The 21,810-nt window shown below is 52.8% G+C and overlaps 2 pseudogenes; one reads left to right on the top strand and one right to left on the bottom strand.

Annotated features, from left to right (window-relative positions):
* Positions 1–13,216: 13,216 nt before the first annotated feature.
* On the bottom strand, positions 13,217–14,290 carry LOC136131408 (serine/arginine-rich splicing factor 3 pseudogene; annotated as a pseudogene).
* A 3,101-nt stretch (positions 14,291–17,391) lies between these two features.
* LOC136131407 (thimet oligopeptidase-like) lies at positions 17,392–18,676 on the top strand (annotated as a pseudogene).
* Positions 18,677–21,810: the final 3,134 nt, after the last annotated feature.

The following is a 21,810-nucleotide window of genomic DNA, read 5'->3' as shown; positions in this document are numbered from 1 at the left end:
TCACTCAGCCTGCAGGGTGAGCACAGAGCAGACACCAGGGAGCCACCTGCACAGCAGGGGAAATGTGAGCCACCACCACCACGGGATGTGCAAATCCTTCCCTAGAACTCCCCACCCCAAGCCCCATGACTCCCGCCGTCCCGGTGGGCACCACCCCGTGGTGGTCCCTTCCCCCCTCCCCCCCCCGACCCCCGGGCACACAGCCTGCAGAGACCCCTTCCCCACCCAGGAAAAGACGCGTCAGGTTTTTAAAGGACCAGCGTTCTCAGAGGTAACCTCTCTCACACACCGGCTGCCCGTGCACCTGTTGTGAGTCTGATGTGCTTTCCCAACATTGGCCGCGCACCCCATGACTAACTGAGGGGATTCAAACGGAAGCCCCTCAGAGATGAGGAGGCATCGTCATCCAAGGTCAATACTCAGTGAAGCACACAGCCTCCAAACTCCCAACTGCAGCTCACGGGAACCTGTGACTTGGCAGCCCTGCCAGGCGCCCTGGACAGGAAGAGGGCCCGGTCTGAAACAGGGGTGCCGAGGAACAGAGCCCCGGGCTAGGCACCGCGACAGTGGCCGTGGGTGGGGAGAGAGAGTCTGGGAAGGAACAAGAAAGGCGGGCGGTGAGGGAGGCAGTACAGAGCCATGCGTGAGCTGCGGAGGACCGTGGACAGGCACCCGGCACGTCCTCTGTTAACACCCTTGGGACCGCTCGACGCCACGGGCATGGCAGGAGACCCGGCTGGTGGGAACGGCAGGGACAGCTTGAGGGGACAGAGAAGATGCCAAAGAGGCCTCCAGGCAGCACCCTGAGTGGGAGGAAGGAAACAGGACTGTCATCCCACAGCCAGGGAGAGAAGGCGCATGCACTGGGGAAGAGTGCCAGGACCACGAGAGGAGGACATGGCAGAAAGAAAGAGGGAGGAGAGGGGCTTCCTGGGAGACGTGTGCCAGGCCCGGGACCCAGGGATGCGCAGACACAGCCAATCCCACCCTACAGCTCCCCGAATCCAAAAAGGTCACCAAACACTCTGTCTTGGTTGTATCAATGCCAATGAAATCATTACATCAGTGCGTAGCTTTGTAAGATGTCACCATCGGGAGAAACTGAGTAAAGAGAACGTGGGATGTGTCCGACCAATTTCTGACGGCTGTGCAAGAATCTACGATAATCTCAAAATAAAAAGTTTAATTTAATTAAGGAAAAAAGGACGCAGCTCCTAAAGGTAGGCTGGGGGCGGGTCCCCTGCAGCTCCCAGCAGCCTCCTGCCTAGTGAATATCCAAAGGGCCGGCTGTCTGCCTCTGTCTCCTCCCACCAGTAACAGAGCATACAGGCGGCATTTGGATGTTAGGGACCAAAGTATGAAAGCTAACAGCCACGTGCATATGGAATACCAGGCTTTTCCCAGTGATCCCTTCCTCTTTAAAGAGGCTACTTCACCCATGGAAAGTCCTCAAAAGGTTAACCTGCCTTCCACCTGAGCTCAGATTAGGCAGGACTCACACCAGCAGAGGTCAGATCAGAAAATGTTTTGAGTCAGGGGGAGGGATGGCTCACTCAGCCGCCCACTTCAGCTACTACCCACTGTGGAATGAAGGGCGTGACTGCTCAGTAGGTATTCATCAGAGACTCATGGGGTCTCAGGAGGAAGCCAGAAGCAGGCGGGGACACTCACGCTGGGGCCGCTCCACGCCCACAGCCTCAGTGAGTCACGGAGGGGAAGGACCACTGCACGCCCTCGCTGGCTCCATCAGGCAGCCAAAGATACCACCTGCTTCCTCCTGAGCTGAGACCCGGTTTTCCCACCAAAAGAAGGACCATCCTGCTTTAGAAATGCCACCGTGAGCTATAAGTAGATATCTGGGAACTCTCAGTCACAGAAGGAACAAAACTCGTCCTGCACCCTGCCCTCCTATTAGTCAATTGGGCAAAAGCCCATCTTGGAGGCTGGACATTTCCACGTACAGGCAGTTGTGGCTGTTTGCACTTCCTCCTGCGGGTGCCCCCTCCTCAGAGAAGCCACTCATACCTCCCCCAGGGCAAAACTGGCAGCCCCACTCTCTGGGACCTCAGCTGATCCCATACACAGGGCACTACACCTCAGCTAAACTTCTGTGTTTATAGATCACCTACCGTCCTTAGTTCATAAGTTTTGAGAATAAGAATACTGTCACCCACAGAATGGGAGAAAATATTTGCAAACGAATCAACGGACAAAGGATTAATCTCCAAAATATATAAACAGATCACGCAACTCAATACAAAAGAAACAACCCAATCCAAAAATGGGCAGAAGACCTAAATAACCATTTCTCTAAAGAATACATACAGATGGCCAAGAAGCACGTGAAAATCTGCTCAACGTCACCAATTATTAGAGAAATGCAAATCAAAACTACAATGAGTTATCACCTCACACCACTAAGAATGGGCATCATCAGAAAATCTACAAACAACAAATGCTGGTGAGGACGTGGAGAAAAGGGAACTCTCTTGCACTGCTGGGGGGAATGTAAATTGATACAGCCACTATGGAGAACAGTATGGAGGTTCCTTAAAAAACCAAAAATAGAATTACCATATGATCCAACAATCCCACTACTGGGCATATACCCAGAGAAAACCATAATTCAAAAAGACACACGCACCCCAATGTTCACTGCGGCACTATTTACAATAGCCAGGTCATGGAAGCAACCTAAATGCCCATCAACAGACGAATAGAAAAAGAAGTGGTGGTACATATACACAATGGAATATTACTCAGCCATAAAAAGGAACGAAATTGAGTCATTTGTTGAGATGTGGACGGATCTAGAGACTGTCATACAGAGTGAAGTAAGTCAGAAAGAGTAAAACAAATATCGTACGTTAACACATGTATGTGGAACATAGAAAAATGATACAGATGAACCGGTTTGCAGGGCAGAAGTTGAGACACAGATGTAGAGAACAAACGTATGGACACCAAGTGGGGAAAGCCGTGGGGGGGGTGCGGGGGTGGGGATGGTGGTGTGCTGAACTGGGCGAGTCTGATTGACATGTATACACTGATGTGTATAAAACTGATGACTAATAAGAACGTGCTGTATAAAAAAATAAATTAAATTAAATTCAAAAATAAAAAAAAAAAAGAATACTGTCTACTGTCCTCCGCGCCCCCTGGAACACTCACTCTAAATATCCAGGAGATGCTTGCAGAATGAATGAATCAATGAACAAACAAGCTCACTCATTTCAAACGTGTGGTCACATGAGTAATCTGACCTTCTAAAAAGTTAAGCTTCTGGAGGGAGCCCATTTTCTTAACGTATTCAGCATCGAGTCATCACAAAATATGAACTCTTATAAAGTACTGCCCCCTCACTTCCCAAGAGAAAGCAAAATTCCTCAGCAGGGAAATGGGAGGGTAGCAGACATTACCCGCAAAGCTTTGGGAAGGCTGCGGCTCACTGAGCACTTCACTAGGGCCCCTGACCGCCTGCCTGGTAGTAGGACAGACACACCAGGAACGGCTGCTGACCGGAAGAAAGAGCGCCCGGCCAGGCAGGCAGCACACCCCGCACCCTGTCAAGCGAGGTCCGGCCAGCAAGGGAAAGATGCTCTCTCCACTCCAGAACCGCCCACCACTAGAAAGCCAGGTCCTGCCAGGGCCTGGACACACGAGGCCTTCCTTACAAGGGTTACAAATCTATGGCCTTGCTCTGCCTCGAATAAAAGACAGAGACGGGGACAATGTGACCATCTCCAGATAAACTTTCAACTTCGTTTCAAGTGCCTGGGTGCTGAGTCACAATGCATTTCTACACTCTTCCAACACTCAAAAATACCAATTTCTAAGATGCAGAAGGGTTGTTAAACATACACTTAGCACAGATCCCAGTCCCACTCCTGAGTATTTTCTCAAGTGAGGTAAAAACACAAGTTCACGTGGAAACCTGCCCTAGGATGTTTACAGCAGCTTTATTCCTGATCCCCTCGAAACTGGAAACATCCCACAAGTCCTGCCACCCGCAGGCAAATGGACAAACGGAACATGGAATACAACACAGCCAGAAAAAGGAGTGGCTTCTCATACCCGCAACAACAGGGATGACGGAATTCCCTGGTGGTCCAGTGGCTAAGACTCCGCGCTCTCAGTGCAGGGGGCCCGGGGTCCATCCCTGCTCAGGGAACTAGATCCCGCACGCTGCAACAAAAACATACTGCACGCGCCAATGAAGATCTCATGTGCCGCAACTAAGACCGGCACAGCCAAGTAAATAACTAACCAAATCAATGTTTAAAACAACAACAAAAAAAACAAACCCGGGATGAATCTCGCATAGGTTTTGCTGAGCTAAAGCAGCCAGAATCAAAAAGCTACATGCTGTTGTTCCGTTTATCTGGCTTTCTGGAAAAGCCAAAACCTTAGGGACAGACAGGAGATTAGCGGCCAAGAAGCTAGAGGCGCGCTGGCACCAAAGGGCAGCAAATGGCAAGACAGGATTGCTCTGCCGCCTGACGGCGATCATCTGTCAAAACTCCTACAACTGTGCACTACAAGTGAACTATGCTTCACGGCTACTAAGGATAAACAAATGATTACATTTTGAAAAATGCGCCGGCCGGCCAACCCGTGCATGACAAGTTCAGTAAGAGGGGCGGGGAGGCGAGGCAAGTGGATCAGCTGGACTTCTGACGGTTCTCCCCACTTTCAGTTTCCCTCCCCTGGGATGTCTCCCCACCCTGCTCACTGCTCAGGCCGCCCACCAGAGCCACCCGGAGTTACCCAACCGGAAAAGCCAGAGCCCAGGCTCAGCCGCGCCTCCAGGCACAGGAAGGGCAAAAAATAGAAAGCGCCAGTGCGCGGTGGCGGGCTGGAAACCCTCGGACCTCAGATAACTGCGGAGAACCGGGGCCCGGGAGTCAACATCGGCTCCCAGGCGGTCCCAGCGTCCCGACCCTGACCCCGGCCGCGACACACTTTCCACAAACTGACACACACGGAGCCCGCGCGAGGGCCGGGTCGCCTGGAGGACGGTCCCCCGTAAGGCGAGTGCACGAAAGGGGGCCCAAGGCGCCCGCTGCGCTTTCCCTCCGGAAGGTGGGCTGCGGGGCCCAAGCGTAAACCCTGAGACAAGAAACACGCGCACCACGCCGCCACGGGGGACGAGAGGCCGGGCGCCCACCTAGCCGGACACCCTGCATTTCTGGAATCACAGGACGCCTGTGTAAATTTCCGTCTGGCCTGTCATTTTCCAAAGCCACTCAAGATCAGGGGACAAAACGCCTCCTCTCCAAGTGTCCTGCCAGCCCACCCACTCAAGATCAGAGGAACAAAATGCCTAACCAAAACAAAACAAAACAGAAACACAAAAAAACTGGAGTGAGGGAGGAAAGGGTGCCCTGAAAAAAAAAAAAAAATTTAGCACGTTGACAGCGCTAAGAATAAACTACCAGGAAAAAGAAACCCTACATGTCAGATCCTAAAGTACAGAAGGGCAAGCCCGCCGGCAGTCCAGGCCCGGGGGGACCGGGGTCCCCAGCCCTGCAGAGCCAACCGCAGACCGGCTCGCGCGCCCCTCGGAAGCGCGGGGTCCCCGCGGCCGAGTCGGCGCCCCCGGCCGGCCGGCGCCAGCTCCCCTCTGCCCACCCTGTGCGCGGGGGCTGGAAACTGCCGCGGAGAACCACGGCGGGGAGGGAAGGGGGGCTCCAAAGAGGGTCTGGCGACTCGAGTCGCTCCGTTTCTCGGTGGGCTCAGCGCGCGCCGTGGGGGAAGAGGGGCGGGGGTCCGGGAGGAGGGGACGGGCGGCACTTACGTAGACCGGCAGCGGCCACGGGTAGACGGCGGGCTCGGTCCCCAAGAGCGACTCCAGCCTCAGCTCCAGCTTCTCCCCCATGTCTTCGCGCGCGGCCCCCGCACCGCGCTAGTCTGGCGGTTGGGGGAGGGGCACGGCGCCGCCGGCGGGGGCGGGGCAGACGGGCCGGCGGGAGGCTGAGGGGAGGGGGCCTGGGCCTCAGCTGCCGCCGCCGCGCTCCCGTCCGGCCCCCGGCTCCCTCTTTGTGGTCACAGGTCCGGGGCCTCCAGCGCTGCTGCGAACTCGGGCCGGCGTGAGGCGAGCACAATGAGCCGGGGGCCGAGCTGAAACACCCCCGGCGCGCGCGGCCCGCCCCGTGGACTCGCACGCTCTCACGCACGCACGCTCCCACGCACGGACGCGCGCACGCACGTACGCACGTCATCGGCTGCCCCTGGCCACACTCACTGGCTCGAAGTGGGGACCCGGGAAAACCTCTCAGGGCCAGTGGTGGCGGGTTCGACTCCCGACCTCGACGTACCCTGACACAACACCCCCCCGCCCCCCAATAATAAGACTATAATTCCTATTAAATATGACAGCTGGAATCTCGGCTTCTGTTCACAAAAATGCCGTGTATTAAGCCTATGCTAGGCACCAGACCGCGGACGCTCAGTACTGGCAGAAAAGGAAATGCCCTGCCCTCATAGCACTGCCATTTTTATTGGAATAGTAGTGACAATGGTCAAGGGAGAAAATAAAGTGACATCATCGCCACGGGGATGGTTAATCTCATGTGCGCACTGCGTGGGGCCCCGGCAACCACAAACATTATTCCAGATGTGGCCAGGAAGGTATTTTTCAGAAGAGATTAACACTGAAATCGGTCCACTTTGCGTAAAGGAGATTGTCAATGCCGCGGCGTGGGTGGGCCTCGTCCATCAGTTGAAGGACTGGAGAGAAAAATGAGGTGCCCTAGAAAGAGGGAAGTGTTCCTCCAATGGACTTGGGACATCAGCTCTTCCCTGTGTCTCCAGCCCAGAGTCCTGCCCTGACTTGCCTGCCTCACGGTCACATGAGTCAACTCCTTAAAACGAAACTATATATGTAAAAATATTGAATATATACAAGCCTATTAATTTGTATATGTGTGTATACATACTATATATATATGTATACACATGTTTATATGTGCATGCGTTTGTAGTATATGTGTAAGTACTATATACAGTATACATACGAGCCTATATATTTGTGTGTATATATTGTATACATGTATGTATGTGTATATATATAGTATACATATTATAAAGGTGAACATGCTGTATATATACACACACCCATATATTGATCTATGGGTGTGTATATGTACAGTATATGTACACCATATGTATGTATGTATAGAGTGTATATTTATATATAGGTGTGTGTATATGCTGTATACCTGTATGTGTATATGTTGTATAGGTATTATATGTATATACTATATATATATATACACACTTGCGTATGTATTTATATGTGTATGTACACGCACATATTTACATATAGGTGTGTGTGTATACATTGTATATATGTATGTGTATGTATCATATGTTACGTGTATGTATATATACAACGAATTTATATATGCAGTACATATATATTTTTATTCTACATGCTTTTATATGTAGGTGTATATGTGTGTCTATATGTATGTACGTGTATGTATTGCATATATTATGTGTATGTATGTATACTGTATATATACACACCTAAATATCTTTGTATGTGTGTATATATGTATGATATAGACGTACCTAGGTGTGTATATTGCATATGTTATACGTATGTGTACATACTGTATATATACAAACTATGCATTTCATATGTGTGTATGTATAGTGTACATGTATGTGTGTATTGTATATATTATGTGTGTATACATACTGTATATATACAAACTATGCATTTTATATATATGTGTGTATACATGTATTTGCGTATTGTATATACTATATGTGTATATGTCTGTATGCGTACTGCATATATACACAGCTGTATATTTTTGTATGCGTGTACATACGTACGTGTGTGTGTATATACACACACCCCCTATGGATTCTGTTTGTCTGGAGAACCCTCACTGATACGGACACTTATGACAATTGAGCACCTGCTCTTTGCCAGCCAGGGAGCCAAATGCTTGTCCTTTCTGTGTCTCCCTTAAGTGTCACAAGTCCCGGGAGGGAAGGTGGTGCCGCTCCTACCAGTTAAGGTGCCTCAGGGTCAGAGAGGTGCACAGGGCGGGGGGCTGGAGCCTGGTGGAGCCCAGGTGGAGTTCTAGCAGCAGTACAGCCTAGCAGAACCACTTCCCCGGGTGCCTCTCACAAAGACGCCGAGGGAGAGACGCGGTCTGAAGGAGGGGATGAGGAAGCTTCCGTGGGTCTGCAAGCCCAGACCAAGGCTGACTCGTCAAGGGTGTTAGAGGTCAGGACTCTGGTTACCCTGAGGATGGGGTTACACAGAGCCATTCCCATTCTGAAAAAGTATCCATTCTGCTCTTGTTTGTATATTTACCCCCCTCTCCCAAATCTTTTAAAAACAGATTCTCTTGGTTGCTGGGAGCACATACGGGGAAATTGTGTGTGAGGGGTTGTGATCCAGGGGACAGGGAGGATAAGCCCCCCACTCGTAGGGCCAGGAGTGGCTCAGCTTTGTGAGCTAAGGATGGCCCGCGAGGTCCCAGAGAGAAGGGTCCCTGCTCCGTCCATGCTCCGTGCACCCCATTCCCATCCTGAGAAGTCCAGAGCCCCCCCCCCCCCCCCCCCCCCCGCCACACACACACACCAGGGAGGAGAGCCAGGCTCCCAGGCTCCGGCTCCAAGGCTCCCGGCACTAGGAGCTACTTTCAGCTTTCATGCCCTACGACACGGCCAGAGCTATTGTCTCCGGAAACTGTCTGTCTGTCTCTCGCCTGCCCGCCATCCCTCCCTCCCTCCTACGCCTCTTCCCCTCCGGCTCCAGCTGTCCTGCCCTCCACCCTGCATTTCTACACAGGATGGCTCACAGACAGCTGCTCCCCGTGCCCACCCGCCACCATTCGATGGATGTCAAAGCAAGCCCTGGGGACTTCCCTGGAGGTCCAGCGATTAAGACTCCGAGCTTCCACTGCAAGGGGTGCGGGTTTGATCCCTGGTCAGGGAAATAAGATCCCACATGCCGCCCGGCACGGCCAAAGAAATAAATGAATAAAAAATAAAGTTATAGTGATGAAACAGCCCTAGTGGTGCAAGGATGGGACGTATAGCTCTATGGTAGAGAATAAAGGTCCAGAAACAGATAGATGAGAACTTGATATGACAGAAAGTGGGGAAATTAAGGAGTTTTCAATAAATGGCATTAGGACAATTGCATATCCATGTGGGAAAAAGTAAATTAGAGAAAAAGAAAAAAAGCAAGCTCTGGTCAGGTGTGACCTTGGGCCCAGGGCCATTGGCACACGTTGTCGTGTGGGATGTTCTTCCTTAGACTCCTCCCTCCCTCCTGTGTCACTGTCACTTCCTCCAGAACCTTCCTGGACTCGCCTACACAAGCCCGGGGTGTGCCCTCACCCGCCCACCCTGGATCACAGGAATTCCAATCCCGGCCCACCCTTCCCCGCCAGGTAAAGAACTGTGCCTGGTCGATAAGACCGTAGAGGTCCTTGGCCATTGCTATTGCAGTTGGAATTGTTACTGTGTTTACACAGGGTGACCAACACCCGCCCCCAGTTTGCCCAGGATCGCTCAGGTTTGAGCGCTGGAACTGTGGGGAAACCCTCATTTCCGGGGAAGCCCAGAAGGCTGGTCAGCCTATTTAGGATGGATCTTTCACTTGATATCCCAACCCCCGAGAGCCAGAAAGGGAATCTCTCCCCTCCTTCCATGGTAACCTTCATTCATTCATCCACTCATCCCTTTATTCAACTCCTTTATTCAGCAAGTATTTATGAAGCATCTACTACATAGCAGACACTCTTCTAGGTGCTGGGCACAGTAAACTGAGAAGGTGTGGTTTATTACATGGGGATGATGTCTCGGAGACCACTGCAGGGCATGGGAGGTGGGAGAGGGAAGGGGCACTTCTAAATGCGGGCTCTGACAGGATTGGGGCAGACCTTGCCCTAAGCCAGGCTGGTTGCTTCAACACAGCTGTCCTTACCCAGGGCCATCCTGCTTCCGCCTCACCCAGTTCTTCGGTGATGTCTGGGGAAAATCTGTGGTTGTCACAACTTGGGGGGAGAGGCCCCTGGAATCAAATGGGTGGGGACAGGGATGCTGCTGAACCCCACACAGTGCCCAGGAGGGGCCCCCAGCATAGAATGACCCGCCCCAAATAACCCCAGTGCCATGGGGGAGACCCTGCACTAATATTATTCAGACCCGCTGGTGCCCCTAGATTCCTGCACAGGCAGGGACTCTAACCGGGTCACCTCTGTATCCCGAGGTGACCTAGAGTGGGGCAGCCAGGAGGGCTGAGTATAAGGGATGAAATGACAAATCTCTGTGCCCACTCTCCCCGCCGCACCCCAGGGTCGATGGCCTCTATCTCCTCCCTGTGCAGGTAGCTTTTCCCTGAGCCATTTCTTCTTGTCAAGGTCCCTGTCGCAGGTTGGGTTCCCTGAAGATGACGTTGAGAGCAAGGATTGGAGTGCAGGTTGTTGACGTGAGACGTGCAGAGAACAGATACAGCTGCCATAGGGTCCCGCAATTCCACTCCTGGGCTTAGATCTGGAGAAAACTCTAATTCAAAACTATACATACACCCCTGGGATTTCCCTGGTGGTCTAGTGGTTAAGACTCTGTGCTTCCAGTGCAGGGAGCATGGGTTCCATCTCTGGCCAGGGAACTAAGATCCCACATGCTGGGTGACAAAAAAATAAAGAAAGAAAGACAGAAAGAAAGAAAGAAAAAGAAAGAAAGAAAGAAAAAGAAAGAAAGAAAGAAAGAAAGAAAGAAAGAAAGAAAGAAAGAAAGAAAGAAAAAGAAAGAAGGAAGGAAAGAAAGAAAGAAAGAAAAGATACATGCACCCCAATGTTCATTGCATCACTATTTATAATAGGCAAGATGTGGAAGCTACCTAAATGTCCACTGATGGATGAATGGATAAAGATATGGTACGTATATACAATGGAATATATTCAGCCATAAAAAGAATGAAATAATGCTATTTGCAGCAACGTCGTGGATGGACCTAGAGATTATCATACTAAGTGAAGTAAGTCAGAAGAGAAAGACAAATATATGATCTCTCTTATATGTGAAATCTAAAATACGACACAAATGAACTTGTCTACGAAACAAAAACAGACTCACAGACATAGAGAACAGACTTGTGGTCGCCAAGGGGGAGAAAGAGTGAGGGGGGGTTGGATTGGGAGTTTGGGGTTAGCAGACGCAAACTATTAAATATAGGATGGATAAGCTACAAGGCCCTACTGTCTAGCACAGGGAACTATATTCAGTATCCTGTGATAAGCCATAATGGAAAAGAAAAAGAGTTTTATTTATAGGTTCCATCCCCAACTGAGCTGGCCCATCCCCTCCCATGGTTCTAAGTGCAGCCCGAGGCTGCAGACTTCCCACCGTGGTCTTCAGCTCCAGAGCAAGCCACCTGCAAACCAGCCGCTTCTTCCCAGGGGCTGGCAACTCTCCTTTGCTACTGATTCCAAGACACATCCAGATAGCACAAATGTGACCATGAAAACAAACTCAGGCATGTTCAAATCAGGGAAATAACATTCTTATCTCTGTTTAGTAGTTGCTTAATTTTAGAATAGCTTAGAGTTACAAAAAAGTTGCAAAGATCTGTACAGAGTGTAGAGTGCTATGGACCCCCGACCCAGTACCCCTACTTCCAACACGTTAGTACTTTAGTACGTTAGTACGACATGCTTATCCAACTAAGGAACCGAGATGGATACTCGGTTATTAACTAAAGTCCACACTTTATTAGAATTTCCCTAGCTTTCCCCTAACATCCTTTTTCTGTCCCAGTCTCCTCTGGGCTGTGACATTTCTCAGATGTCCCTGGGTTTTGATACATTGAAAGTTTTGAGGAGGACTGGTCAGGTATTTTGTCCCTCAATTTGTTTGTCTGTTGGTTTTCTGATGTTTTTCTTATGGTTGGACTGGAGTTATGGGGTTTGTGGCGGAAGATCCAGACAGAGATAAAAATGTCATTCTCCTCAGGTCACATCATCAAGGGTACACACCATCAAGGATACACCCATCAAGGATACACACCATCAACGGGACTTGTGGCAAACAATTTTACCCTTGATCACCTGGCCAGTAGCATCTTTTTTTTTTTTTTTTTTTTTTGCTGCGTTGGGTCTTCATTGCTGCACACAGGCTTTCTCTACTTGCGGCGAGCAGGGGCTCCTCTTTGTTGCGGGCACGTGCTTCTCATTACAGTGGCTTCTTTTGTTTCTGAGCACGGGCTCTAGATGTGCGGGCTTCTGTAGTTGTGGCATGGGGGCTCAGTAGTTGTGGCTCCCAGAATCTAGAGCGCAGGCTCAATAGTTGTGGCCCACGGGCTTAGTTGATCTGCGGCACATGGGATCTTCCCGGACCAGGGCTCAAACCCGTGTCCCCTGCATTGGCAGGTGGATCCTTTTTTTTTTCCTTTGTTTCTTTTGGAACCAAAACTTTAATCCCAAGGATTCTCACAAAACATATTACAAATGACAGCATGAAAAAAAAATTGCACAGTAACTCAAAGTTCAGCTCTACAATATACTCTTAATCTGGCAGGACATTGGTATCTTGATAATCTCAACTTCCAAAAAACATTACAAAGAGCTATGTATTCATGTACAGCAATCACAGAGGGGACTTAGGACCTAACTCAAAGGTAAACGAACTTCCTTGAAACTTCTTAGATTCTAAACTCACTGGACAACCTCTTGTCCAGTGTGAAGACTAGTGGAATTCTTAAACCTCTAATCTAGGGTAAGGGTGCGGCTTTCATTTCTACCTGCTGGCTTGTGTTCACAGCACCTTTTAAAGACTGCTTGCTTAACTACAGCTGCATACTATATCCCAGCTACAGAAAGTCTTTTCAATGTTTGCCAGTGTTGTTTCCATAATAATAAACATCATACTTTAGATGGGCAGGAGTTAGAGTTTTATTATCAGTCTAGGCAAGACCAAAAATTCAAAGCAAATTCAATTCTGCTTAAGAGAACATTGTAAAGAAACAATTCTTCATATTACGTGCCTCATATGACCCATTTCAAACCATAGAGAATGACACCTTTATGTGTCACTGTCCCAAGAGACAAACAAACGTGAACAGCTAAAACATTTCAAAAGTGCATCAAGCTTCGGACGTCTCAAACGAAACGTGAATTTTCTGTACATACTCCTGTCAAATGAAGTTATTTCCTGTGCACCACTCCTCTTGCAAAGTGGTCTGCTATTTCCTTTCATTTGACTTGGATCGGCTAGGAGACCTAGAGAAAGATCAGAACGGCTTGTGATTTCTCTCCTGGGACAGTGATCTCTCTCTTCTCCTATATCTAGAAAGGGACTGCTCCAGCTGCGGGAGAAGCTTCTCTGTCTTGGAGATCTGTGGTGAGGGGGAGGACTCCTCCTCCGATAATCATCTCCAGGGCAACGACCCCAAGAAGGAGGCGGCCACGATTTCGACTTCTCCTTTCCCCATTCGACGGGTCCACTCTTACTCGGCAGCCACAGAGTGTTCTCCCGTCTAGTTCTCAGACAGCATCCGCTGCTTCTCGGGGATCTTCATTTTCAACAAGAGCGAAGCCGGGAGGGTTTTCAGCAACCCACACACTTCGGAGTGGTCCATAATATCCTAAAGCTCGTTAGAATTCAGTCTCGTCACCACTGTTTCCAAGATTCCTTACATAAACGTTACAGTCCAACGGACAGGAATCCCGATGCAAGACCCTCCTGGCTCCTGGGTTTCATGGGCCACAGGGTGATCCCGGGCCTCTAGAATCTGGCAGCTGAATCCGCTCACACAAGCTGTCCAGTGGGGATGCTTTTCCCCCTATGTGTCCAGCCCGGGGCCCTGCTGTCTAGGCCCGACCTCCAGGGTGACAGGGTGAACCCCAGGTCCCTGGAGCAAACACTCAGAGCCCTGGTGACCAGGTTCAGGGGGCTGGGGCGGCAGCTGGACATGTGTGGCCACCCTGGTGGTGTTTGGCCCCATCTGCAGTTCCAGTTCCAGCTGAGAAAGAGCCTCGCTGTGTTATTTTCTCCTGGTTGTGTAAGGAGCTCCGGTGTCATTTGACAGAAATGTAGATGGTGTGTTCTTTCTCTCTTTTCTCCCTGCTTCCTCTCATCCCTCTCACCCTCCCTCTCTCCCTCTCCCTCTCTCCCTCCCTCGCTCTCTTCCCTCTCCCTCTTTCCTCTGTGTCTCCCTCTTTCCCTCTCTCCCTCCACCCTCTCCCCCTCCCCGTCCCTCTACCCGACCTTCTCCCAACTCCCTCTCCACCTCCGTCTCCCCCTCGCTCTCCCCCATCCCTCTCCCTCTCCCCTCCTCCTGCCTCTACCTCCTCCCTCTCCCCCGTCTCTCTCCCGCCTCCCCCCTCCCTCTTCCCACCTCCCCCATCCCTCTTCCCTCTCCCTCGCTCCCTTCCTCTCTCCCTGTCCCTGTTTCCCTGTTCCGCATGCTGTCCCTCTACCTCTTTCCCTCTCCCTCTCCCTCCACCTCCTTCCATCTCTGGAGAGGGAAGGAGGTGGAGGGAGAGGGAAAGAGAGCAGGAGAGGGAGGGAGAGAGGGAGAGAGAGGGGGGAGAGGAAGAGAGGGATAGAGGGATGGAGCGAAAGACGTCTCTCCCTCCCTCCCTCTATCCCTCTCTCCCTCCCTCTCTCCCTCTCCCTCCAAATCTCCCGCTGCATCCTGTCTCTCCATCTCCCTCACTCCCTCCCAGAGAGGGAGAGATGGAGAGGCAGAGACAAGGGAGAGGGAGAGAGGGAGAGGGAGAGATGGAGGGAGAGGGAGAGGGAGGGAGAGGAAGAAAGGGAGAGAGATACGGAGAGGAGAGGGAGAGGGGAGGAGAGGGAGAGGGAAAGAGGTCTCTTCCTCCCTCCCTCTCCCTCTGTCCTCCTTATCTCCCCCTCCCTCCCTCTTTCCCTGTCCCTGTTCCGCTCTCCCTCTCCCTCTTTCCCTCTCCCTCTCTCTCCACCTGCTTCCCTCTCCAGAGAGGGAAGGAGGTGGGGGGAGAGAGAGAGAGAGCAGGAGAGGGAGGGGGGAGAGGGACAGAGAGGGGGGAAAGGGAGAGAGGGATAGAGGGAGGGAGCGAAGACGTCTCTCCCTCTCTCCCTCTACACCTCTCTCCCTCCCTCTCTCCTTCTCCTCCCTCTCCCTCTCCCTCCATGTCTCCATCTCCCTCACTCCTTCCCAGATAGGGAGAGATGGAGGGAGAGGCAGAGATAAGGGAGAGGGAGAGAGGGAGAGGGAGAGATGGAGGGAGAGGGAGAGAGGAAGAGAGAGAGGGACAGAGGGAGAGAGAGAGATAAGAGAGGGAGAGAGACAGGGAGACCAGGAGAGGGAAAATGGTCTCTTCTTCCCTCCCTCTCCCTCTCTCCTCCGTCTCTCCCTCTCTCGCCCTCTCTCCGTCTCCCCCTCTCCTTCCCTCGCCCTTTCCCTTCCTCTCTCCCTCTCCCTCCCTCTGTCACTCCCTCTCCCTCCATCTCTCCCTCGCCCTCACTCCCTCTCAGAGAGGGAGAGATGGAGGGAGAGGCAGAGACAAGGGAGAGGGAGAGAGGGAGAGGGAGACCAGAACAGGGAAACAGGGACAGGGAGAGAGAGAGGGAGAGAAGGAGGAGAGAAGGAGAGGGAGGGAGGAAGAAACCTCTTTCCCTCTCCCTCTCTCCCTCTCCCTCTCTCCCTCTCCCTCTCCCTCTCTCTCTCCCTCTCGCCCTTTCTCTCTCCCTCTCTCCCTCTGCCTTATCTCTGCCTCTCTGGGAGGGAGTGAGGGAGATGGAGAGATGGAGGGAGAGGGAGAGTTGGAGCGAGAGGGAGAAGGAGGAGAAGGAGGGCGGGAGAGGGAGAGAGGGAGGGAGAGAGGGAGAAACGTCTTTCGCTCCCTCTATCACTCTCTCCCTCTCCACCCTCTCTCTCCTCCTCCCCCCTCCCTCTCCATCTCTCTCCCTCTCTCCCTTCCCTCTCCATCTCTCTCTCCCTCTCTCCCCTCCCTCTCCATGTCTCTCTCCCTCTCCCTCCACCTCCTTCCCTCTCCAGAGAGGGAAGGAGGTGGAGGGAGAGGGAGAGGGAAAGATGTAGAGCCAGAGCGTGTGGAACAGGGAAATAGGGACAGGGAGAGAGGAGGGGAGAGAGGGAGAGGGGGAGAGGGAGAGGGGGAGAGGGAGAGGGAAAGGGAGAGAGGGAGAGGGGGAGGGAAATAGGGAGAGAGAGGGACAGGGAAAGAGGGACAGGGAGAGAGGCAGAGGGAGAGATGGAGGGAGAGGGAGAGTGAGAGGCAGCGAGGTAGAGGGAGAGAGGGAGAAAGGGAGAGAGAGAGGGAGAGCGGTAGAAGTGCTGAGGAGGGGGACTCCCTCCCCTTCCCACTCCCATCCTCTCCCTACTGCTTTCTCTTTTTTCTGCTTCAACAAACACCAGGCGCCTTTTAGATCAGCCCTGAAGTCAACGTTGATGCTTGGACAGCCTGACCTCCCCGCTGACTTCCAGCCCAGGACCACCGCTGGGAGATGAAGTCTGCGGGGCCCTGGGCGCAGGCTGCACAGGCACCTCCTCTGATGCCCAATCTCTCCTCGTTTACGAGGCATCTGACACTCCCCTCCCTGACTCCCCAAGATTTGGGGCCTTTTTAATATGTGTCGATAATGCCATGAGCTACTATTTAACTCTTCCACGAGGACCCATCTCCCAAAATGCAGTGGTTTTCAGCCTTGGCTGCACTAGAGGACCCCCAGGGAAGGAAGAGACGTCTCTCCCTCCCTCTCTCTTTCTCTCCCTCTGTACTTCTGTCTACCTCTCTCCCTCTCCCTCTCCCTCTGGGGTGATGCCCGATGAGCTCAGAATCGCAGATGGCCCCCCCATCCCCTCTCTGTGGCTTGCATGGGGGATGCACCTTCTCACTGTGGCCCGGGCATGGCCTTGACATTCAGACATTGGGTCCTGCATGGACACTTGTGTTTGTTCCATAGCGCATGTGGCTGCAGTCTGTGCTTCTGTGGATGGGGGCTGTGCATGAGACCTTCATCTTCCCCGCAGACACCACTGGTGCTCGCTCGGCCTCGCGGGTGATGCGGGGGGCACGGGGGACAGTCTTGTGTCCCCACCTTCTTGGGCTACAGACAGGCCACGTTGGTCCTGTGGTGACTGGGGGCTCCCAGGAGAACCCCACTGCAGACCGGAGAGGTGGCCCCCGAGAAGGTGGCGTACGCCTGGGGCCAGGCCTCATCAGTGAGCCATGGGCCACCTGCAGTAACAGGTGTCTCACCGTCCAGGGGCTGGGTGTTTGGGCGCCGTGGGGTTGAGCTACTGTCTGCACGGCAGCCGTGTTTGTCTTCTTGAGCCCGGGGAGGCCCCTTGGTGGCTCCTGGAGAGGCTGGCCGCATTTCTTCCTGCCCTTGGCCTTAGAGCCCATCATGTTCATGCCGTTTCTGGTTCCAAAAAGACCTGTGTTAATATAAGACCATGTGTTAGGACAGCATCAAACTGTCTAGAAATCCGGGCCAGGAGGAGGAAGGAGGGGGATTGGCTGTGCCCGCCAGTGGCCTGGGAGCCCTGCCCACCTGCAGAGACCTGGTCCGGTCCCGGGGGGAGGGCGTGGCCCTCGGTCCCCAATGCCTTCCGTCTCTGGGTTCTAGGAGAACTGCGTGATCCTCAGGGAGCTGGTGAGGCTGCAGGCCCTGAAGTCCCGCCTGCTGGGGTTCCACACGCATGCCGACTCCGTGCTGGAGATGAACATGGACAAGACCAGCCAGGTGGTGGCCACTGGCCTAGGTAACACCGCCTCCCCCTGAGTCCCAGTGGGGACGGGGTCAGGCGGACCTTGACCGGACATGGTACTGCCTGAGACCCCACTGTCAGCCCTTGGGGGTCACCTTCCCAGACCCTTCATTCTGCCTCGAGGGGCGTGGGGTCGGGGATGGCTGGGGGGTCGCCCCAGGGACGTAGCCGAGCCTCTCCCCTCCGCCCGGAGGTGAGTTGGCCCAGAAGCTGAAGCCCCTCGGGAAGCAGGAGCGGCCATGATCCTGGAGCTAAAGAAGTCCAGGTGCCAGAGTCGGGGCCTGCACTTTGACGGCCCCATCAACACCTGGGACCTGCGTTACTACATGAACCAGTGGGAGGAGACGCGCTACCACGTGGACCAGTACCTGCTCAATGAGTCCTTCCCCATGCAGGCGGTCACACGCGGGCTGCTGGGCATCTCCCAGGAGCTGCTGGGGCTGACCTTCAACCTGGAGGAGGGCACCAACATGTGTCACGAAGATGTGAGGCTCTAAACGGTCTGGGACGCGGCCTCGGGCAAGGTCATCCATCGGCAAGTTCTACCTGGTCTCTATCCTCGGTGCGTGCGTGGGGGAACCTGTCGGCCGTGGGCCGGGGCTCCTCTGTGGAAGCGGGGCCCCATCCATGTCCCTCCACAGGGAGGGGAAGTCCGGGCACGCGGCCTGCTTCGGCCTGCAGCCAGGCTGCCTACAGCACGATGGGAGTTGTCAGATCGCCATCGCGGCCGTGGTGGTCAACTTCACCAAGCCCACGCCCAACCTGCCCTCCCTGCTGCAGCATGATGAGCGGGAGACCAACTTCCACGACGTCGGGCATGCGATGCACCAGCTCCGATCCCAGGCGCAGGGCTGCAGGCAAGGGTCAGGGAGGGCCCGGGCATGCGTGGTCCTCAGGCAGGTCCTCGCCATGGGATTCTTTCACTGACATCACCCCACACGTGGTGACGCCCTCGGTGTCAGCTTCCATCATCAAACCCCAGGCACTGGGTGCATCAATAACGGAAATGGATGTCGTCGAGGCTCTAGAGGCTGGAAGACCCAGATCAAGGAGTCAGGGCTGGTTCCCTGCATGGTAAATACGTGTACTCAAGAGGTGCCTTTAAAAAAGACAAAAGAGAGGAAAGGAACGTTGCCTGCAAGTCTGCTGAGAGCCAGTGATGAGAACCAGAGGGAAGGCTCTGGGGCCGGGGGTGCAGTGCCCTGTGAGCTTGGGGGCTGCTGCCAGTCTCCGTGGAGGCTCAGCAAGTCCCAGTGACTTCCCCACATGCGGGGCGCCAGCTGAGCATCTGGGCCCAGGACCCACTGCTCGTTCAGTCTTCCTGTGGTCAGCCCTTCATCCTGAGAGCGATGCTCTCACAGGCTGCACCACGGCGTGTGGGGACAGTTTACTGAGCTGTACAGATGTCACTACTGCTTTGGAGCATTTCCATCACCCCGAAAATGTCCCTCACACCCTTAGCTATCACTCCGTCCCCTCGCCAGCCCCTGACAACCAGGAACCCACTCGCTGACTCTGTGGATCTACCTGCTCTGGACGTTTCTCCTCAGTGGGGTCATGCCCTGTGTGTCCTTCTGTGTATGACTTCTCTCGCTGAGCATCGTGTTCTCAGGGTGTATCGACGTGGCAGCGAGCGTCAGGGCTTCACCACATTGCGTGGCTGAGGGACGTAAAGAAGACGAGAGAAAAGAAAAGAACGTTGCATGCAAGTCTGGTGACAGCCGGTGATGAGAACCAGAGGGAAGGCCCCGGGGCCGAGGGCGCCGTGCCCTGTGAGGCCCTGGCGCTGCTGCCAGTCTTGGTGGGGCACGGGCAGCACCATCCCTCAGGAGCTGCTGGACAAGCTCATCAAGTCCCGGGAGGCCAACCCAGATGCGGCTGGACCGAGGGAAGGGAAGGGGGCTTCCGGTCTGCCCGGCTGGAAAGCACGGCCTGGACACGGTGCCAGCCCCCTGTCTCCTTCCTCCCGCCCCCCAGGCCTCTTCAACCTGCGCCAGATTGTCCTGGCCAAGGTGGTTCAGGCCCTGCACACGCAGACGCCCTCAGACCCAGCCCAGGAGAATGCCTACCTCTGCCAGGAGATCCTGGGGTTCCCAGCCATGCCAGGTAGCCAAGCGCACGCCGGCCCCACCTCAGCGGTCGGTTGGCGGCTACTGCCCAGGTCCAGAGGATCGTCTGGTGGTGTGTGAATGGGGACCGACTGACGGGCTCTGGCCGAGGCCCGCTGACCTCTGGCCTCTTCCTGCCACGGTTCCTTGGCTGGTCCCTCCAGCTGTGGCCCGCGGAGTCCGAGGGTGGGGTGGGAGGCTCTGCACATGCTTTCTAGAGAGCCTGGAAAAGGCAGGAGAGGGCTTCATATCCCGGACAGAAGGCATCGACGAGGCCTGCCCATGCGTGTCGGTGCGGACACGCGGTTCACTCCCTCGTGAGCGCTTTAACCAGCGATCTCCCCGTGGTGGAAGGCGAGCCCTGACTCATCTCTCGCAGCCTCGGCAGCTGACCTTGTAAGAGGCTTAAGAGTGAACCCTCGTGAGCTTCAGCAGAAAGTCGGCAAAGATTTATTTGTGTCCCTCCACTGAACTGCCAGCAAGGTCCCCGTTTTCTACAAGTGTTGGGCCAATAATCTCTCTAGTGGCAGGGGACTCAGACAAGGCTGCTTTGAGGCCCCCACCCCTGCTCTGGGGCAGGGGCACTGAGCAGCCAGGGGGCCGGGCAGGAGCCCCTCCACGTGTGTCCCAGTGACCCACCTGCCTGCGACCCTCGATCGCCTGGCAGGAAGCTACGACGCCCAGTCCTATGGCCAGTCATTCCTGCAAGAAACACTGGAACCAGTTTCTGCCAACCCACCAAAAAAAATGACTTCAAAGGCAACGTGGTGTCACAGGAAGGGCTTGTTTCTGTTTGTTTGTTTTTAGTTCATTAGGCCTCACTTAAAATTCTGATTCCACAATGCACTTGCTTTGGGATCTTGAACAACACTCATAACCTCTGCAAGTTTCAGTATAGTAAGTTTATGTGATTACCTTCATCTGTAATAGCCCTGTGTTGAATCTTAATTAATTCAGATTAATTCATCTTAATCTTAATCTCAAATTCAGATCAAAGACTAGTTCCTCTGTGACTTCTCCTCTGAACTGATTCAAAAGCCTTCTCTCCCGTCCTCATTTGGCTTCTCTTCTCTTCTGGAATCTCATAAGAACTTCTATGACCTCTTTGGTTTTTTGTTGTTGCTGTTGTCTGTTTGTTTGTTTTTTAATTGAAATATAGTTGATTTACAATGTCGTGTCCGTTTCAGGTGTACAGCACAGTGATTCCGTTTTCAGATTCTTTTCCCTTATAAGTTGTTACAAAATATTGAGTACAGTTCCCTGTGACATAGAGGAGATCCTTGTTGTATCAATTCTATGCCTTCTTTGAATGACCGTAGCACTTGTTGTCTGTATCATTTTTATGTCTGTTTTGGCTTTGTGACTGAAAATGCAAATTTTCTATTTGTTCATGTCCTGGCCCTTCCTTAAAAATCTGTTCATTTACCTATTTCATATTTATTGACTACATGTTAGACACCGTGTTAGCTGCTTGTTCTAGATGTTAGTAAAATATAGACCTTCCCAGTATTTGTGGGAAAACAAAAAAGTGAACAACTTACGTCCCAAATAACTTTGTACTTCCCAAAGAGAGCACACCTCGTAGGTACAATAAATATATGTATTATACATAAATGTATAAATAGTTAATGGCATTAAAAACTTGAGATAACTGCTTTTCTATTCTGAGGAAATGATGATTATATTTCACCAGGAGCTCAATACCACTCTGAGAATGAGGGCTTAACCCCCGACCTGGCTCACTGCATCGCTTTCTTATATGAAAATAGACAAGTCTGTACATGCTCTCTACAAAAAGGCTTATCTGGCATGAATTTCAGATAGCTAGAAGAAAAATTCAAGAGGTTCAGAGAAGCATCCAGAAGCTCAGATGATTGTCTGGCACTAATACAACTTGCTTGACAGGAAAATAGAGCTGTAAATCTCACAAAAGTAGATGATCTTCTAAGAATT

Source organism: Phocoena phocoena, chromosome 11, assembly GCF_963924675.1.
Source record: "Phocoena phocoena chromosome 11, mPhoPho1.1, whole genome shotgun sequence".
Lineage (NCBI taxonomy): Eukaryota > Metazoa > Chordata > Mammalia > Artiodactyla > Phocoenidae > Phocoena > Phocoena phocoena.
Note: the sequence above shows the minus strand (reverse complement) of the source record. Positions and strands in the feature narration are given on the sequence as shown.